Here is a 14,705-nt window from a genome sequence, read left to right on the forward strand (position 1 = left end):
TAGCCTTCACTATTGGGCCCAAATATGAGCGAAGAATTGTTCTCAGCATAAAGCTTTAGGTATCTACTACCAACTGATAATTGATTTAAGTTGTAACTCAGTATAAAAATCTATTTGTCATTCCTGACGTAGAAGATCCCTGGGTGAGTGAGAATCAGGAAGAAAGGAAAAGTTAGTCATGATCTTGGAAAATGTTCCATAGAGTCAAGCGGTCATATCTAAAATAGCAACCGCCATTTACATTCTGAGGTTATTTTCTTCTGATTTGACCTTGGCTCAAGAAGCTTTGACGCCTTTCTGGCAGGCACATTTATGATAATCACGTGAAAAGTAAAGAGCATGAAAGAGAAATAAGTTTAACTTTTATTATCTGTAGCATACCCTTTTTCCTCTGTTGAAGTCTCATCAGTTATCAACCTATGAGATAAAAAGGCCATTGAATGCAGTAACCTCATCAGAATAGACTGGGCCACCAACAGCTGCAGTGGAGCCCAGTAAGGGATTCCCAGGGCCAAGGAATCCTCTCTTCTGGCCCTTTGAAAAATAAAATATCTGTTGACCCATAGCTTTCTGGTCAACTGGTTTCTGATTGTAAAAGAATTCTGAGTCAGACAAAAGCAACACATATACAAAACCACACAGCCAGCATCTTTTGTGCTAACTTTAAATCTACATTACTTACCTTACTCTTATTTGCCCTGATATGCTCACTTAGCTATTTTTAATTTTTCAAAAGTCATATTATGTTTTGTTTGTGTTTTTGTTTTTGTTTTTTTGTCTTTTTGCTATTTCTCGGGCCGCTCCCATGGCATATGGAGGTTCTCAGTCTAGGGGTCAAATCGGAGCTGTAGCCACCTGCCTACACCAGAGCCACAGCAACGTGGGATCCGAGCCGCATCTGCAACCTACACCACAGCTCACAGCAACGCCAGATCGTTAACCCACTGAGCAAGGGCAGGGACCGAACCCGCAACCTCATGGTTCCTAGTCGGATTCGTTAACCACTGCACCACAACGGGAACTCCAAAAAGTCATATTATGTTGTTCTTAGAAATCTTAAATCCTATTTGGAAAAAGGAAAGATGCATTAACATATTAATAAAGCAAATTACCACTACTAGCCTTCTTATATTTCACAATCCACAGATCTACCACAGAAGGTTAATATCTTATAAAAATTGTTTAATTGTTTTCATAATGTATCTATCAGCCAAAGTATATTTACCAATGTATCCAAGAGAAATAAGTGTTGCTCATATACCTGAGAATAACACCGCTAATATTATCAGTCTTATAATTACATTTACCCACTGATACAGTGTCCTTCCTTGCACTTTTGAGATACTATTTGAACCTAATCAATAAATGAGCAGAAGGCCTAAATAGACTTTGTCCAAAGAAGATTTATAGATGGCCAATAGTCACATGAAAATATGCTCAATATCACTGATTATTAGAGAAGTACAAATCAAAACAACAATGAGCTATTACCTCAGATCTGTTAGAATGGCCATCTTCAAAAAGTCAACAAATGCTGGAGAGGCTGTAGAGAAAAGAAAACGCTCCTACACTGTTGGTGGGAATATAAATTGGTGCAGCCACTATAGAAACCTTTTATGGAAGTTCCTTAAAAAACTAAACATCGAGTTGCCATATGACTGAGTAATTCCACTCCTGGGCATATATGGAGAGAAAATAAAAACTTCAATTCAAAAAGATACATGCACCTCAGTGTTCATAGAAACACTGTTACAATAGGCAAGACATGGTAGCAGTCTAAATGTCCATTGACAGATGAATGAATAAAGAAGATGTGGTAAACACACACACACACACACACACACACACACAATGGAATACTGCTTAGCCATAAAAAATATGAAATAATGCCATTTGCTACAACATGGATGGACCTAGAGATTATCAAACAAGTGAAGTAAGTTCTAAAAAGAGAGAAAATTATCATATGATATGACTTATATGTGGAATCTAAAATATGATGCGGGAATTCCCATTGTGGCTCAGTGGTAATGAACCCAGCTAGGATCCATGAGGACATGGGTTCAATCCCTGGCCTTGCTCATTGAAATAAGAATCTGGTGTTGCTGTGAGCTGTGGTCTAGGTCACAGATGCAGCTTGGTCCCCAAGTTGCTGTAGCTGTGGCATAGCCTAGGAGCTGCAGCCCCTATTTGACCCTTAGCCTGTGGGTGAGCCTAAAAAGCAAAAAAAAAAAAAAAAAAAAGGGGGGGGTGATGCAAATGCACTTTTTTACACAAAATACACTTATTTTCATAGACATAGAAAACAAATCAATAGTTACCAAAGGGGAAGAGGGTGGGGGAGGGATAAATTAGGAGTTTGGAAATAGCAGATATAAACTACTATATATAGCACAGGATACTATATTCAATGTCCTGCAATAAACCATAATGGAAAACAATTTTATTTTATTCTCAATATTTTGAGAACCGCTTTGTTATACATCAGAAAATAACACACCACTGTAAATCAACTATATTTCAAAAAAACAATTTTTAAAGATTTTGTTGTGACTTCTATTCCACATGGGAAAGCTAAAGTTGTTAAAGGTATTCCACAATTTAACCAATGTCTTAGGAAACACCAGAGGTGCAAGAAGCTATGAAAAACTGGCTCATGTCTCCAGGGGTTAATATTCCCATGAGAGAAGACATTCTCTCTTTATTTATATCTGTGAAATCTTGCTTTTGACTTGACCAGGCTGAAGAAAATAATGTCTCTCAGGTAACTGATAGACTGTGAAATTAAGTTCAAGAAATCAGATCACTTGAAGGAGCAATCCTTATTCTTGAAACCACCCTGCCATTACACACTCAAAGAAATCTGACTTTGAACTCATCTATCAGTTTTGTTTCCTCTATTTGTTTTTGCAGTTGATGGAAGAAACTGGTGGTTTTGAGATTGGCAGGAAAAAGTTCAAGTGAAAACAAAGCTTTCTTGACGGCATTTTGCTGGCAATAGTGTCCTTTTCTCTTTGGAGTCATCAACGCATTTCTCAGTTTTGCAAATATTTTCCTTTTTAAGTCTTCTCATTAAAGCTGTCAGTAGGATTTATGACAAGTACAATTTGTTGCAGACAAGAACATTTTCTTTCTTCTACACCTGCCAAATATATTGCTTTTTTACCTGGGCATGTGTAGCCATTGATATGTCCAACTTCAGTGTTGAAATGAACTAGGTTTCATGTTAAAGGAAGCTGCCTCTTGTCTTGTGAACAGAGGTAGCTTCTTATTATCTTACATAATAAAATTAAACAGGCCATTTATTGTGTACACTATTTATATATCAGGTGCCTGGTCACTATGTGTCAGATTTTTGTTCTAAGTCAAAAGTATTATGGAGTTGTTCTTATCATAATAATTAAATAGCTTCTAAAATAACATCGGAGTAATTAAAAAGTAATTAAATAGGTGACTAAAAACCATACAGAAAATTAGAATTTAAACCCCAAAAATTCTGAATTCAAAACCGGTATTCTGCAACAGTCCCCTCTTCATCATAAATGTTTTCTGAATATGTTTCACTCAGGCTTCAGCTTTTCAAAATTCAAAGTGTATACTAATCACGTTTTGCACATCTTTTGATCAGAGTCACCTTATAGTGTTTACATTTCTTCCCAACTGAAGGAGAATTGAAAATGCCAAAAATCGTGGAACTTTACACAGTGTTATACCTGGTTTTATCAGTTTTTTAGTGAGCTGCATTTGATATCTTTAGTAATTTGAAGTGTTCAAATTCAGTGCTATAATTCAAAACCAGTGAAAATAAATCAGCAAGTCTTACAGCAGGACTTGCGTGCTTTGTTTTTCAAAACACAAATAAAAATCACTGCCTAATGTGATTGGCATATTAATGAGATATAGCACTTTATTTGGACTTAAGTAATTCTAAGCATTTTCTTTTTAATATTTTGTGGATTTTTTTAGATATTTGAGGGAGTTTTGCCTTCCATTAAAATTCCATTTTAACTGTTGTCACATCTACCTCCGTTTTCTTTTTTATTCCATTTTCTTCTTGTTCCATTTTTATTTTGCATCTGTAAACTATAGTTGAATCCAATAAGAATGATGTGGAGCTTATATAAGAATGTGTCTATCAACTGGAATCAACACTTGCCGGGTGTACTTTTTTCACTAAACACTCTTATCCTTGGATACTCCCATAGGACAGTAACGAGGTCCCTATGCTGTTTTAAAAATATTTTATTTCTCGTAATTTTCTTACCCCTTTCCAAGCATATACAACAAAAAGTCACATTTTTGAATTCTGAGCATTGTCACCTTTCCATCCATGTTGCAATTGTTCATTCATCTAATTTAGAGTGATTTTTGAGTGCCTTGTGTGTGTGCCAGGTACATACTGTATTAGGCGCCAGGACTCTGCCAGTGAAATAAAGTCCTCTGGGTCCTTGAAAGTTGCAGGGCAGGAAGATGGAGAGAAGCTGAAATCACCAATGTGGTGAGGATTTACCAAAGGGGAAAGATGCCCTTTTTTGAAGCAATGACAGAGGACTTAATTTAGTCTTGAGAAATGGAGTATCAGCAACGTCTTCTCTGAGAAAATGTTATTTATGCTGAGAAATAAAGGAATTGACCAGTTGGGAAAAGGCTGGAGAAGGATAGTCAGGCTTTCTAGGCACCATGAAACACTTGTGTGAAGGAATATAAGGTGATATAAGAGGTAGTTTCTCTCTTTGCCTAGAGACCATTGCCAGTATTTTGGACATACTTTAGAAGTTCTTTTTGCCAATATCTAAAATCAAACTTTAAGAAACAAACTTCAGGAGTTCCCTTCGTGGTTCAGTGGTTAACGAACCCAACTAAGACCTATGAGGATGGGGGTTCAATCCCTGGCCTCACTCAGTGGGTTAAGGATCCATCATTGCTGGAGCTCTGGTATAGGTCACAGATGCGGCTTGGATCTGACATTGCTGTGGCTGTGGTACAGGCCTGCGGCTGCAGCTTCAATTCCACCCCTAGTGTGGGAACCTCCATATGCCACGGGTGCAGGCCGAAAATAGTAAACAAACAAACCAACAAAAAAACTTTAGCTGCTGTATTTCCCACTTCCTATATTTTTGGTTGTTTTTCGCTGACTAAGAATAAGAATAAATGGGGAGAAAAGCCAGAAGATGTTTCTTCAGTATTAGCAAGAAGATATTTCAAGGGAATTTTAAGGGAAGAGAATCATTTATTATCTTTAGTACAGGCATTGTGATTAAGTTCTCCCTGTAATTTAATGCTTACTATAATCATGTGAGATCAATATTGTTCCTGTTTTTATAGTAGAGGAAACTGAAGGTAAGTTACTCATTCTGTATAAAGTAGAGCCAAAATTTGCAACAAGGTATCACTGACTCAAAAGTCCATGTGTAATGCCTCTGTGACATAGCAAAGGCATGGAAGTGGCTTAGGAAGGGCCCATTTATGGATGGTGGGAGTCCACTTTCACTGAAGCCAAGGAAAGCATATAGAAAATAAAAGGTGAAATATGATAAAATAAGTGTACAAATGGATGTAATGGAAATTACTGGCCATCTACTCAAAGCCCAGTTTCTCTCCAAATAGATGTCTTCTCAATATCACCACCCCATGCAGGGGAATCTGACCATTCCCAGCAAAGGGGGCTTTATATTTTTAAGGATAATTATAATTCTCTCATTGGTGATTAGCTCAGGAATATAGACCAAAGCCAGTCAGCACTCATCATTCCTCAGCCTGTTGGGATGTTTTTAGCAATGGCATATGACCTACCTCATATGTGGGACGTGCGTATGACCCACATGTGTGTGACCCAAAGTGCATGTGACCCAAGTGGGCCAGTGGGATGGTGGGAGGGGCTTAAAAGATCATCTGAGAAAAAGATTTATTTATTTTTTTTTATTTTTAGTTTTTTTTTTTTTACAATGTTTCTTCAATTTCTTTTTTTTTATTTTTTATTTTTTTTTATTTTCCCACTGTACAGCAAGAGGGTCAGGTTATCCTTAGATGTATACATTGCAATTACAGTTTTTTCCCCCACCCTTTCTTCTGTTGCAACATGAGTATCTAGACGTAGTTCTCAATGCTATTCAGCAGGATCTCCTTGTAAATCTATTCTAGGTTGTGTCTGATAAGCCCAAGCTCCTGATCCCTCCCACTCCCTCCCCCTCCCATCAGGCAACCACAAGTCTTTTCTCCAAGTCCATGATTTTCTTTTCTGAGGAGATGTTCATTTGTGCTGGATATTAGAATCCAGTTATAAGTGATATCATATGGTATTTGTCTTTGTCTTTCTGGCTCATTTCACTCAGTATGAGATTCTCTAGTTCCATCCATGTTGCTGCAAATGGCATTATGTCATCCTTTTTTATAGCTGAGTAGTATTCAAGCTGAACTACTGGAAGATATGAGAGTTCCAAAACTGCTATATTGATTTTGCCACTAGCTTGGAGGAGAACCTCACTGGGGTTCAGAGTCCTAGCTTTTAGAGGGGAACATAAAGTAAATGTCATGAGATGGTTGAGACCTCCGTTTAGCAAATCATGTGGTACCTTCTAACCCTGGGTCTCACCATGAACAAGTTATTTACCTTCTCCAAGCTTTTGTGGTCTGGTATGTTAAATAGGGATATTAATAATACCACTTTACAGGGTTTTCAGGAAGAACAAATGGATATACATCTCCTAGCATCTGACATGCAATAAGTGGTAGTTTTATTATTGTTCCTTAAGCCACAGTGAAACCTCTATTGTCTAACAAAGGCGGAAACATTAATGACTATATTTGAGTTTAAGGATCTTAATAACTATTATCAAATATTTAATACATAAGAAGTCATGTTTCAGTATAGATATTCTATAGTTACTTCTTATTTACTAAGAACCAGAGCTAGTAAATTTGCCATTTCTCCTGATTTGGAGGCAAGGAAGAGAGTCATCTGTGAAACTGACTGTAGTGTGTAAAATTACTAACCTGTATCAGCTGGAATTGATAAACAGCTCAGGTTTTATATTTTAAGCATGTCTGAACCAAAAGGAAAAGAGGGCTTTCCACGAAATCAGATGAAATAGGAACTTAGGCCTTGGCTCTTTTCTGATTCTGGTTCTGTTATCATTTCCATAAATCACAGGTCTGAAGCAATCAGAGTAACTAAGGTTAATATATGGAACAATGTGCTTCTCTTGATTGTCAGTTGGATTCAAGAACAAAGTGCTTAATTCCACATGCAGTCATTGAAAGAACAGGAGGAACACGTTTCACAGACTTCTACCATTGAAGGAAGTTTGCATATATATTCTCTTATTTGGCAATTGAGGTATTTTTCTGTTACAGTAAAACAGTTATTAGAGGATAAGGGCCAAACTACCAATGTGTACTGCTTTAGAATCTGGTATGAATTTACTGATGGTTCATTATCTTGGCCCTGAAGAATGGCTTTGTAACAATGACTCCATCTATTTTCAAGTTTTTAATGGCAATCATATGAGATAGTAAGAACGTTTAAAAATTTGTTTTTCATTTTCCTAGCATAATTTTTCATTCTTTTTTTAATTTTTATTTTTATTTATTTTTTCCACTGTACAGCATGGGGACCATGTTACACATACATATATACATAATTTTTCCTCCCATTGTTGTGTTGTGATGTATCTAGACATAGTTCTTAATGCTACACAGCAGGATCTCATTGTAAAGCCATTCCAAGAGCAATAGTTTGCATCTGTTAACCCCAAACTCCCAATCCCACCCACTCCCTCCCTCTCCACCCAGGCAGCCACAAGTCAGTTCTCCAAGTCCATGATTTTCTTTTCTGTGGAAAGGTTCATTTGTGCCATAGATTAGATTCCAGATATAAGTGATATCATATGGTATTTGTCTTTCTCTTTCTGACTTATTTCACTCAGTATGAGAGTCTCTAGTTCCATCCAAGTTGCTGCAAATGGCATTATGTCATTCTTTTTCATGGCTGAGTAGTATTCCACTGTGTATATATACCACATCTTCCTAATCCAATCATCTGTCGATGGACATATGGGTTGTTTCTATGTTTTCTTGGCTATTGTGAGTAGGGCTGCAAGGAACGTGCAGGTGCATGTATTTTTTTTAAGGAAAGTTGTGTTCAGATTAATGCCCAAGAGTGGGATTGCTGGGTCATATGGTAGTTCTACATATAGATTACTAAGGTACCTCCATACTGTTCTCCATAGTGGCTGTACCAGCTTATATTACCACCAACAGGGCAGGAGGGTTCCCCTTTTCTCCATGAACCCTCCTTCACTTGTTATTTGTAGACTTATTAATGATGGCCATTCTGACTGGTGTGAGGTGGTAACTCATGGTAGTTTTGATTTGCATTTCTCTAATAATCAGAGATGTTGAACATTTTTTCATGTGCTTTTTGGCCATCTGTATATCTTCCTTGGAGAAATGTCTATTCAGGTCTTTTGCCCATTTTTCCATTGGGTGGTTGGCTTTTTTGCTGTTGAGTTGTATAAGTTGTTTGTATATTCTAGAGATTAAGCCCTTGTCAGTTGCATCATTTGAAACTATTTTCTCCAATTCTGTAAGTTGTCTTTTTGGATTTTTGGGGGGTTTCCTTTGCTGTGCAAAAGCTTGTTGGTTTGATTATGTCCCACTTGTTTATTTTTGCTCTTATTTCTGTTGCCTTGGGAGACTGACCTGAGAAAATATTCATGAGGTCGATGTCAGAGAATGTTTTGCCTATGTTCTCTTCCAGGAGTTTGATGGTGTCTTGTCTTATATTTAAGTCTTTCAGCCATTTGGAGTTTATTTTTGTGCATGGTATGAGGGTGAATTCTAGTTTCATTGATTTGCATGTAGCTGTCCAGGTTTCCTAGCAATTCTCGCTGAAAAGACTGTCTTTTCCCCACTTGATGTTCTTGCCTCCTTTGTCAAAGATTAATTGACCATAGGTGTCAGGGTTTATTTCTGGGTTCTCTATTCTGTTACATTGGTCTGTCTGTCTGTTTTGGTACCAGTACCACACTGTCTTGATGACTCTGGCTTTGTAATATTGCCTGAAGTCTGGGAGAGTTATGCCTCCTGCTTGGTTTTTGTTTCTCAGGATTACTTTGTCAATTTGGGGTCTTTTATGGTTCCATATAAATTTTTGGATTGTTTATTCAAGTTCTGTGAAAAATGTCATGGGTAATTTGGTAGGGATTGCATTGAATATGTAGATTGCTTTGGGTAGTATGGCCATTTTTACAATATTAATTTTTCCAACCCAGGAATATGGAATATCTTTCCATTTCTTTAGCTCTTCTTTAATTTCCTTGATTAATGTTTTATAGTTATCAGCATATAAGTTCTTTAACTCCTTGGTCAGGTGTGTTTCCAGGTATTGTATTTTTTGGGGAGCATTTTTAAAAGGTATTTTTGTATTCCTTTTCTAATATTTCATTGTTACTATACAGAAATGTGACTGATTTCTGAGTGTTAATCTTATATCCTGCTACTTTGCTGAACTTGTTAATCAGTTCAAGTAGTTTTTGAGTTGAGTCCTTAAGGTTTTCAATGTGTAGTATCATGTCGTGTGCATACAGTGACAGTTTTATCTCTTCTCTTCCTATTTGGTTGCCTTTTATTTCTTTTGTTTGTCTAATTGCTGTGGCTAGGACTTCCAAAACTATGTTGAATAGCAGTGGTGAGAGTGGGCATCCCTATTTTGTTCAGATTTGAGTGAGAAGGCTTTCAGGTTTTCTCCATTGAGTATTATATTTTCTTTGTGTTTGTCATAAATGGCTTTGATATGTTAAGGAACATTCCCTCTATACCCACTTTGGTGAGAGTTTTTATCATAAATGGATGTTGGACTTTGTCAAATGCTTTTTCTGCATCTATTGAGATGATCATATGGTTTTTGACTTTTCTTTTGTTAATGTGGTGTATGACGTTGATTGATTTGCATATGTTGAACCAACCTTCTAAACCTGGGATGAATCTCCCCTGACCGTGGTATACAATCTTTTTGATATGTTATTGAATTCACTTGGCTAAGCTTTTGTTGAGAATTTTTGCGTCTATATCCATCAAAGATATTGGCTTATAGTTTTCTTTTTTGGTGGTATCTTAGTCTGGTCTTGGAATTAGCGTGATGGTAGCATCATGGAATGTCTTTGGGAATGTTCCTTCTTCTTCAACCTTTTGAAAAAATTTAAGGAGGATGGGCATCAGATCCTCTTTGTATCTTTGGTAGAATTCACCTGTGAAGCCATCTGGTCCTGGGCTTTTATTTGTGGGTATTGTTTTTATGATGTATTCAATTTCATTTCTAGTAACCAGTCTGTTCAGTTGGTCTATTTCTTCTTGATTCAGTTTTGGCAGGCTGTTAAGTCTCTAGAAAATTGTCCATTTCTTCCAGATTGTCAAATTTGTTGGCATATAATAGTTCATAGTATTCTCTCATGGTTTTTGTATTTCTGCAGTATCCGTTGTGACTTCTCCTCTTTTTTTCATTCCTAATTTTGTTTATTTGGGTTTTTTCTCTCCTCTTCTTAGTGAGTCTAGCCGGAGGTTTGTCAATTTTGTTTACCTTTTCAAAGAACCAGATCTTGGTTTTATTAATTTTCTCTATTGTTTTTTGAATTTGTATTTTATTGATTTCCTCTTTGATCTTTATGATTTCCTTCCTTCTGCTGACTTGAGGTTTTTTGTTGTTGTTGTTGTTGTTCTTTTTCTCATTCATTTAGGTAGTGGATTAAATTGTCAATTTGAGATTTTTCTTCTTTTTTGAGGAAGGCCTGTATTGCTAGGAATTTCCCTCTGAGCACTGCTTTTGTGACATCCCATAGATTTTGAGAGGTTGTGCCTTCATTATCTTTTGTTTCAAGGTATTTTTTAATTTCCTTCTTGATTTCTTCATTGACCCATTGGTTTTTTAGTAGCATGTTGTTTAGTCTCCATGTAGTAGGTTTTTTCTCATTTCGTTTCCTGTACTTGATTTCTAGTTTGATACCATTGTGGTCAGAGAAGATACTTGAAATAATTTCTATACTCTTAAATTTGTTGAGGTTAGCATTGTACCTCAGTATGTGATCAATTCTTGAGAGTGTTCCATGTGCACTTGAGAAGAATGTGTATTCTGATTTTTTTGGATGTAGTGTCCTGAAAATGTCAATTGTGTCTAACTTTTCTCTTGTTTCCTTTAGGATCTCTGTTGCTTTATTGATTTTCTGTCTAGAGGATCTGTCCATGGATGTGAGTGGGGTGTTAAAATCTTCTACTATGATTGTATTCCCATCAATTTCTCCCTTTATGTCTGTTAGTATTTGTTGTATATATCTGGGAGCACCTATATTTGAGGCATATATATTGACGATTGTAATATCCTCTTCTTGAATGGGTCCTTTAACCATTAAATAATGTCCTTCTTTGTCTTTCTTTATGGCCTTTGTTTAAAGTCTATTTTGTCTGATATGAGTATTGGAACTCCTGCTTTCCCGTCATGTCCATTGGTATGAAATATTTTTTCCCACCCCCTCACTTTTAATCTATATGTGTCCTTTGTCCTAAGGTGAGTTTCCTGTAGGCAGCAGATTGAAGGGTTTTGCTTTTTTATCCACTCAGCCACTCTGTGTCTTTTGATTGGAGCATTCAGTCCATTAACATTTAAGGTGATAATTGATAGATGATTATTTATTGCCACTTTAAACCTCATTTTCCAGTTGATTCTATGATTCTCCATTCTTCCTTTATTTTTCAGTTGTAAAAAAAAATTATTTTCTCCTTTAGTATTTTTCTTTTCATTTTTTGTGAATACAATGTTTGGTTTTGATTTGCGGTTGCCCTGTTTTTTAAGTATGTTAACCCCTTCCTATAATTCTTTGTTTTAGCCTGATAGTCCTGCAGGTTCAAACACTTCATTACCATAATAAAATTTTAAAAAAGAAAATTAAAAAAAGAATCTATTTATTTCCTTACTTCCTTTGCCCATGTTTAATGATTTTGGTGTCTCATTTTTCTTTTTAATTTTATTTTTTTTTTCAACATCTTCATGATTAGATCTGTATGCTGCCTTATTTGAGTGACTGCTCTCTGATTGTGATTTCCTCCATCCTAGTTCTTCCTCTTTTTTTTTTTTTTTTGATTTAGAGATGCCCTTTGAATATTTCTTTTATAGTAAGTTTTTTACTTCTGTATTCATTTAGCTTTTGTTTGTTGGAAAACATTTTTATTTCCCCTTCTATTTTAAATGATATTCTTGCTGGATAGAGTATTCTAGGTTGCATATTTTTTCCTTTCAGCAATTTAAATATCTCTTGCCATTCCCTCCTGGCCTGTAGAGTTTTCTGTAGAGAAATCAGCTGATAGCCTTATGGGGGTTCCCTTATAATTGACACTTTGCTTTTCTCTTACTGCCTTTAGGATCCTCTCTTTATCATTAACTTCGGCCATTTTTATTATAATGTGTCTTTGTGTGGGTCTCTTTGGGTTCAGCTTGTTTGGGGCCCTCTGTGCTTCCTGTATCTTGAAATCAATATCCTTTAGATTTGGGAAGTTTCCAGTGATAATTTGTTCAAATATATTTTCAATCCTCTTATCTTTTTCTTCTCCTTCTGGAATTCTGATTATGCTAGATTGGCCCGCTTTATATTATCCCATAGGTCTTTTATATTGCTTTCATGTTTTTTCATTTGGTTTTCTGTCTGCTGTCCTGTTTGGGTGATTTCCATTATTCTATCTTCCACATCACTAATTCATTCTTCTGCATTATTCATTCTGGTTTTTACTGCCCTTAGCTCAGTTTGTATCTCTGAGAATGAATTTTCTAGTTTTTCTTGGCTCCTCCTTATATTTTCTAGTTCCTTTCAGAGGGAGTCTGCATTACTGTTCATATTCTCTCTTAATTCCTTCAGTATTTTCACTATCTCCCTTTTGAACTCCAGTATGTCAGACTGTAGAGGTTTGTTTCATGTTGACCGCTTTAGGTGAATTCTCCTGTTGATTTAACTGGGAACGGTTTATGAGCTTCTTCATCTTGCTTGTTATTTTCTTTTTGTGGTGGAGGTGCACTCCCTGTGGCCAGGCAGGGTTTGCCCTAGCACTGCTGTGGAGTGTTTCCCAAGGGCTGGCAGTGTTGGCCACCCTTCTTTGAGGCAGCAGGGCATTTCCTGAGGGTGGGTAGGCCTAGCAGGGTCACTCCACAGTAATGGAGGACTTCCCAAGGGAGGGTGGGACTGGCAGGTCTGCACCACAATGGAGGCAGACTTCCCATGGTCAGGCAGGGCTTGCCCCAGTGCTTCTGGGCCACAGAGCTCTTCCAGGGGGTGGGTGGTGCTGGGCAGCTGCTCCATGGGAGCAAAGCACCTCCCAAGCGCAGGCAGGGCTGGCCAGGTCGCTGGGAAGCAAAGGAGCACTTCCCAAGGGCAGACGGGACTGGCAGGACTGTACTGTGATGGAGGCAGACTTCCCATGGCCGGGCAGGGCTTGCCCTGGTGCTTCTGGGCTGCAGAGCTCTTCCAGGGGGCGGGCAGTGCTAGGCGGCTGCTCTATGGGAGTGCAGCCCCTTCAGAGAGCAGGTAGGCCAGGCCGGGGAAAGCCCCGGAGGTGGTTGGTTTCCTGTGAGTGGTGAGGCCAGCGCTCTAGGATGGCAGGCAGCCTCAGGTCAGGTGCACCTGGGGTAGGGGAGGGGGGATGCACTGGGAAGCACTTCTCTCTGCTAGCTGGCAGGCAAGCATGCTCACTGGGGCGCAAAGAGTATTCTATGGCACCCCGCCCCTCTTCCTCTCCCCTCCCCAACACTGGCACCTTGTCTCTCCCTCGAGTCCAGATCTTCTCCCAGGTTCTCTCTGTTGTGGCTTTCCACTCCCCAGCCCTTAGCGTGTTGCTCCCTCCACCCACAATTCACCACTTCCTAATCCCTCAGGCTCTCAGGCTGTCTCCACACCACCAAACCCAGCCTCCCCACCCCCACCCCGGACTAAGCTCTGGAGCCTAGGTCTCCATGCCCAGCCCCCACCCGAGTGTCTCTGTTTTTGGTGACTGTGCCAGTGGTTTAGATGATCTGTTCAGTTCTCACTCTGTTTTTCAGATCTCAGACCTACAGCTGCACTCTTCTCAGAGTCCAGAGATCCCTCTGCCTCTGTTGATCTTTCCATCAATTAGGTGACTTTCCAGGGTGGATTCCCTTTCTCCTTCACAGTTCCCTTTCAGGAGCACCAGTCTGGTCCTGATTCCCCTTCTCTCACTCTCCTCTTTTCTCTTGTTTTACACGTTATGTCACGAGATTCTTGCTGTTTTTGGAGGCTTAAGTTCTTCTCCCAGCATTTAGTTACTGTTCTGTGGGAGTCGTTTAACATGTAAATGTGCTTTTTTTGTTGTGTTTGTGGGAGAGAGCGAGCACATCCTCCTACTCCTCTGCCGTCTTGCCTTCTTCCAATTTTTCATTTTCTTTTCATATCTCTAGTAATAGCAGGAGTAAGAATAAATGAAGTAATCATTATTAGTATTAACTTTTATTACTGTCAATAATCATTATTATAAACCAGGGGTTAAACCTGGTTTTCTTTTAGACTGGGATGCATAGAAGTTCAGTGCCCATTGTAGCCACAGGCCAACTCAAGTCATTGGTAGATAATAAGTAAGGGTGACAGATGTGGGAAGTACAAAATGTGAAAGAGAGAGGTCAGAAATAGAGAAAGTAAGGAAAGGCCAAAGTCAGG

The 14,705-nt window shown here is 38.2% G+C and overlaps 1 protein-coding gene across 13 annotated transcripts in view; it reads left to right on the forward strand.

Moving 5' to 3' along the window:
* The window catches only part of LOC110261733 (uncharacterized), a 1,083,992-nt gene that overhangs the window by 615,322 nt on the left and 453,965 nt on the right, over window positions 1-14,705 (forward strand). The gene's annotated exons all lie outside the window — the stretch shown is intronic.

Source organism: Sus scrofa, chromosome 7 (assembly GCF_054392235.1).
Source record: "Sus scrofa isolate SSC_HxYL_T2T_F1_AM1 chromosome 7, Sscrofa_HxYL_maternal_Yorkshire_Landrace_v2.0, whole genome shotgun sequence".
NCBI classification, from domain to species: Eukaryota; Metazoa; Chordata; class Mammalia; order Artiodactyla; family Suidae; genus Sus; species Sus scrofa.